The following is a 6,368-nucleotide window of genomic DNA, read 5'->3' on the forward strand; positions in this document are numbered from 1 at the left end:
GCACTTTTGTCAAGACAGGGAGACCTCAGGGAAGTGAAGCAAGAAATCCCCAAACCCATGAGAGAGAGTCAAATTTGAAGTCCCAAGGTGGGGTGGGGTGGGAGGCAGGTCGGTTTCTCCTCCCTGCTCATCAGAAGCCTCAAGTGGAGCCTCCTTCTACTTTTATCAAGTTGTTGGTCTTTCACTGAACATATGCTTCTGCAGGGCCTGCTCCGTGCCAGGCCATGACTATGACCCTGGCAGAGAGACTCAGGCTCTGCTCCCATAGAGTCTTATGGGGGACACCAATGAGTAACAGCAACTGCAGTACCATGTGCGGAATTCCTTTCTGGGGAAGTCCAGAGACTTGGAGCACAGAGCAAGAAGGCCTAACCCAGCCTTGGAGGTCAGGTGACATTCCACCTGAAGGATGGGTGGATTGACCCAGGTGATATTTGGTGGGGCTGGTGTGCTTGTGGGTGTTGGGTGAGGTTAGAGGTCTGGGCAGGAGGCTCCACATCCCTGAGGCCTAGAGGTGACAATGAGGAAACACAACAGAGGAACTGGAACTCGTTTCCTGGGGCTATCATACCGAGAAAGAGGGGCTGGCAAGGGCAAGGTGGGGGGACAGGGGAGGGAAAGTCATGGAGCACTTGGTTAGGCAGCCATGCTGAGGAGCTTCAATGGTACCTGAGGGCTGCAGCCAAGCCTGAGTCCTTCCTACACTCTGTGTAGCCCTGGGGTCGGGGAGCGGGGCCCTACTGGGCAAGAGCTCCCACAGTTTGTGTAACTCCATCTTTGCTCTGGATCCTCCCCTAGAGGAAGATGCCTCCAGAGAGGAGGCAAGGGGTCTCTGTCCTGACACACAGAAGCCACACTGGAGTTGGGGGCATCATATATTAAATTCCCAGCACCCCACTTTCTCTGAGGAACCACCAGGGCAGGGTCATGCCACTGCTTCAACAGCTCTGGGTACACCCTTCACACCCCATTGCCATGAGTACCCCATGCCTGAGCTGGGTCCCCTTCCTGCTCTCTCTCTCTCTCTCTCTTAATGATTATTATTTTTATTTGTTCTACTTAGTTGTACACGACAGCAGAATGCATTTCAATTCATTGCACACAAATGGAGCACAAAATTTCAAGATGCACCATTTGTGCAATCATACATGTACCTAGGGTAATGATGTCCATCTCATTCCACCATCTTGCCTACCCCCATCACCCCTTGCAACCCTTCCCTTTGCCCAACCCAAAGTGCCTCCATTCTTCCCAGAGAACATTCTCTTTGGATAACAACCAAGCTCCCCGCCCCTCTTATCATCATCATCACCTTCCTTGCCCCCTCCCCAGTCTCCTCACCACTGCAGCCAGGCCTCTTCTGTCCAGGACAGTGGTGAGTCTGTACAGATATCACCAACTTTATTTCCCCCAGTCACCAACTGTGCAGATGGGAATCGGGCCTGGAACCCTGATGCAACTCAGCTAATGGTGAGTCTGGTGTGATTTGTAACCCAAATCCAACCTCTCCATGGCACGCTGTCTAAAAATCACAGGGCACCTACTGAGTGCAGAGGTGAACACCTCCTATGAGCAGGAAAGCTCTGGAAATTCTTTTCTTGGGAAGCAAGTGGTCACACATGAGCTGAGAGTCCTCATCCCAGTTATTTCTTGTCTCTGGGCCTCAGTTTCCTCATTGGAGATCCTCAGTGTGGGTGGAACAAAATGGCAGAGTAATGAAGGAATGAGGGCACTGGATGGGTGGTCTCCACTGACTTTCTCAGTCATGGAAAATCCATGATGCATAGACTCTCAGAATTTTCTGTTTATGGGGTCTCCACCATCTGTGCTGTTGTCAGCGCTCTTAGCCCCAGGGCCATGATGTTCTCCCTTCTCTCAGTCCCAAACATGAATAAAATCAAATTCCTTCTCTCCATTCCCCTCAGCATGACTAACACACAGAGGAATTTTCCAAAGGGACTTTTGTCACTCCTAATGGAAACCTTGGGTAAATACAAAGAAAACAAAGAAAAATCAAAATCCTTAGCGAACACTCATGTTCAAGGTACAAAAAAGCAGGCGAGAGGGAGTTAGCTCAAAGGGCCCCTTTCATAAGAGTCTTAGCCGAAGCCCCTTGCAGAATTTTTGGGGCCTCTGGATTTTCCAGTGCATGTTCTCTGGGGTGTTAATAAATAGAAAATAACCGTAAACAAACAAAACTCTTGACATCAAATCCAATGAGAACCATGGAAGTAAACAAGCCAACATGCTTTTTTATTTACAGGACTTTAAAAAGCCTTTGTTTTCTTAAAGTGTATTATGAGTTTCCAAGAGGAGTTGATGGTATCCAGCAATTCCCAGACTGATTTGACCATGAGATGTGCTGTGGAATTCAGGGTGGAAAATGTGGAGATCTTTAATGGATGCTGCCAGGGTGGTCAGGTTGCCCTTCCACGGATCCACCTTCCCCAGCTGGGCGGGGAACTTCTAGGACAGTGAGGGTCCCGACTGAAGATGGACACATGTGCTCTTAGAGTTCCTGAGAGCAAAGTAAGACAAGGGGACACAGTTGTGCTCCTAGTTGTGACTGCAGAAGCTGAGCCTGGGAATGGTGGGGAGAGTTCCACTCTCTATCCCCACCTCCCAGATCCCAGCATCTCTTCTCCCTGCAGTAACTGATTAGGCCAGAGCCTTGTCATTGTCCCAACAAATGCCTGTGTCCATTCATCACCCCATTTTCTCTGATGTCTTCACAATCGGGCACATTGTGCTTCTGAGGTGGGTGCATTCTCCTTACCAATGTGTGCAGCAAGGACTGTATTGCTAATCATCAAGATGCAGGACATAATGACTCCTATTGGTTGAGCTTCTGCTAGAGCCCAGTCACATTGAATATATAACTTCATTTGCAATAACAATTGGAGGAAGATCTTACTGTCTCAGGACCCCGAATCTTAGGTTCAATAATTTGTCTGAGGTCACACAGTTTATAAGTGGTTTAGCTTATAACTGAGACTGGTGTAGCTTCAAAGCAGGTGTTTTTGCAATACCTGACCTGGCTAGGCACCTCCAAGTTTAGAAAAGCCTTGTCCCCTTAACTGAGAAGAACTAACCCAACCTCTATTCTCAGGTGACAGTGGTGTGGGTAGCAGGATCAAGCTGAAAGAACTTCTCAATGAGTCACTTCTCTGTGGAGAGGCAGAGGTCAGTGCCTGTTGAATGCACTGTGTAAGTGTAACTGATAAAGGAACAGGGACAGGGCTGAGGACCCTGTGGCCCTCCTGATTTCTAAAACTCATCAGTCTTAAACAACAACATCAAAACTTTATTTCCCAAGTTCTCTCCTCCTCGTGGGTCACTCAAATCTCTCTCTGATGTCATGGCTGCCCTCTGCCACAGGGGAGAGCCACTCTGGTTTTCTCGTAGGTCCACATGCAAACAAAACAAATTCCTCTTTGCTCTTCCTGTGGCTCTCTTCTCTTCCTTTCTATTCTTGGTTTGCACTTGAGATACCTGCGAATTTTCAGAGGAAAAATTTGGTAATCCCGGGAAGTCTTTAGGGAAAGGAACAGGGAATATTCACAGCCTATAAAATGAGATGGATTCAGTCTTGTGGAGCTAGGGAGAAGGAAGAGGAGAGGGGCTGTCTTCAAAGCTGCTCTCACCAGTAGCCCACACTCACCCACCATGGAACCCATACTCTGACTCACAGTGTGACCCACACAGGGCCCTTACCCTATTCCCAGGTCACGTATGCAGTTGACAAATACTGATTCCATGGTGCCTGTCTCCACGGGCTGAATCACCTACCTGGGGACACATAGGGAACAAAAACACTTCCAGTGAGCTCAGGGCTCCCACAGGCTAGGGAGCTCAAGCAGGGGCCACAGTCTGGACTTGCAGGAAGGCCAGGGAGAGAAAAGCTTAAAAGAAGCACAAGCACAAGGGGTAGGGAAAAAGGAAAGTGCTGGTGGAGGGGGAATGGGTGGTGGGATGTATAAGCAAAGGCCTGGAGATAAGAGCTTTTAAAAGCCATGTGGGGGAGGTGGACCCATGAGGGTTCCTGGGTTCAGGCTGTGGAGCCTTCTGATGTCAAATTTCTGGAATGATCTTGGAGGTTACTCCGAGGTGCTGTGGCCCTCCTGCCCACGTGCATATTTCCTATGTGTGAAAGGTGTTGCTGGCAGAGGGGAGGGCTTGGAAGAGGTCCCCCAGACCAGAACTTTACTCCAGAATGCCTTCTCCCATTAGTTGGTTCTGGAGAAGACAGGTTCAGAGAGGTTTGGGACCTAAGGGCGTATAGACAGTTGGAGGATGGACAGAGTCTGGATCTGAGCACCTTGTGCCAAATTTCAAGGCTGGTGGGATATCTTCCAGACACCCCATCCTAGCCCATGTGGGGGTCTTAAGGATGTTTCCAGATCTTACTGGGTATATGCTTCTATTTTGCCTGGGTGTCCACAGCTGTCTCCCCAGGGTCCCATCCAATTCCACCCTTAGTAGGACCACGAGGTGATGGGACAGTTATATTCCGGGAGGTGTTTAAACATTTGTAATTCTAGTAGCCTGGCACTCATAGACAGGAGGCTGGGCTGACCCGGTGGCGGGGTAACAGTTCTCACTGGTTTCTGCACAGCTGTGGCTGCAGCGACCCCTTGTGGCCATTTTGCAGGTCAAAAATTTAAGTGTCAGATAAACTACAATTTCACAGCTGGGAGGGGAGCTCTTTTCTCTCAAAGAGATCACTTCCTCTACGCCCTTGTGGACCGGAGAGGGGAAGACATATGCTCAGATTACACACGGAGAATCCAGATCTTAGGACAACTAGCCTTCCCGGGGGCTCTTCCTCTTGTACCACTCTTAGCTCAATGCCCCTTTGCCGCTGTCGGGTGGCCAGGGAGCAGTCTGGAGTGTAGGGTCTGCTTTGTGCCCAGTCTCACTCAGACAGACAGTTCCTCTCCATTCAGCATTGGGCTAGGCCCAGGGTGTAGAATGGAATCCGCTAGGAGGAATGAGTCCGCCAGTGGCCGGGTGGCGAGTCGCAATGTGGCCTCCAGGGGGCGCTGTGGAGCTGAGTTGTTTGGCCCGGTCTAGCCCTGCCCAGGCTTAGGGAGGGCGCCAAGGCAGGGGACAAAGGGCCCTGTTTATTATCAGCCGCTGGCCTTGGGAAAGACTCTCAGCCTCTCTGCAGCTGTTTCTCAGTTCGAATCAGGGACAATGATCCTGCTCTGTTCGCCTCACCCAATTTCAGAGGCTCAGAGGGAAGAGGAAGCATTTACAAAGCCTAGTTTGGTGTAAGCCTTGCAGGTTGGGTAGGGCAGTGGCCTGGGGGCGCTTAAAAAGATCCTGCTTGTGGCCAGCAGCCTACCCTGGCTAGACAGGGCTAGCTCCAAAGTGGATACCACTGCTTCTCTCCCAGGCTCAGATGCTGGGCCTCTGACCTCTCTGTTTCAGAGAAGCTGTGGGGTTTGTCCAAGATCAGTCAGCTGGACTTTTAATCCAGCTCTTTCCCCTGCATAACTTGCAGCTTCCCTTAGTTTGGCTCAGGGAGCAGGCACAGGTGTGCTGTAGGGGAAGGCAGGAGGCTCTGGAGTCAGAGCCATGTGGCCTTAGGCATGTCACTTAACCTCTCTGAGCCTCAGTTTCCTCTTTGGTAAACGGGTGGTGGCAATCATCTCCCTTGGAAGGTTGCAGTAAGGATGGATTTAATGGATATAAAGAGACAGGGTACAGGAGGTCTGATCTGGGGTTGCCATGTTGTCAATGTGTGCTCTGCACAGCTGCTCCCTGGAGATGGTGGCTGGGACATCAGACCCTGGAATGCAAAGCATGGGGGCCGGCAATACTCAGGATACAGGGAGTCTCTGCTGTGCTGAGATGCAGTTGAGAGGGTCCAGGGTCTGGCGAGGTCAGGGACGGGGCCGGGTAGGATCGATGTGGGATGAATCACTCACTCACCAGCTCAGCCTGGTGGGATGGGGAAGGAGTGGGGAGGCCACTGGCCTGGCAGCACCAGGCACAGGCGTACATACCAGGCAGGGAGGCAGTTGTGAAAGGGTGTGGCACCCTGCCAGCCCCACCCACCTGCTAGGCCCTGCCGTGCTCTGTGCAACTAGGAGTTGGGGGGTGGACATAGAAGAAGTGTGCTGGGAACTCTCAATGTGGGGAGTGGAGTCCCCGTGGGGGCTGGGGCGAGGTCTGGCTGCTTTCCTCTCCTGTTCCTCCCCACCCCAGTGCCAAGCCCTTTCTTTCTGCTTGTCTGCTGGAGGTGGAGGAGAAAGCTCCCAGCCAGCCCCCATGGGGTCACCTCCTAACACACACAGACCAGGCAGTGTCCGCATGAGCACCAGGCGCATTGCAGCTGTTCTTCCACACAGACTTTCAGCCAC

The sequence above is a fragment of the Marmota marmota genome, unplaced genomic scaffold (assembly GCF_001458135.2).
Source record: "Marmota marmota marmota unplaced genomic scaffold, marMar, whole genome shotgun sequence".
Classification (NCBI taxonomy): Eukaryota; Metazoa; Chordata; class Mammalia; order Rodentia; family Sciuridae; genus Marmota; species Marmota marmota.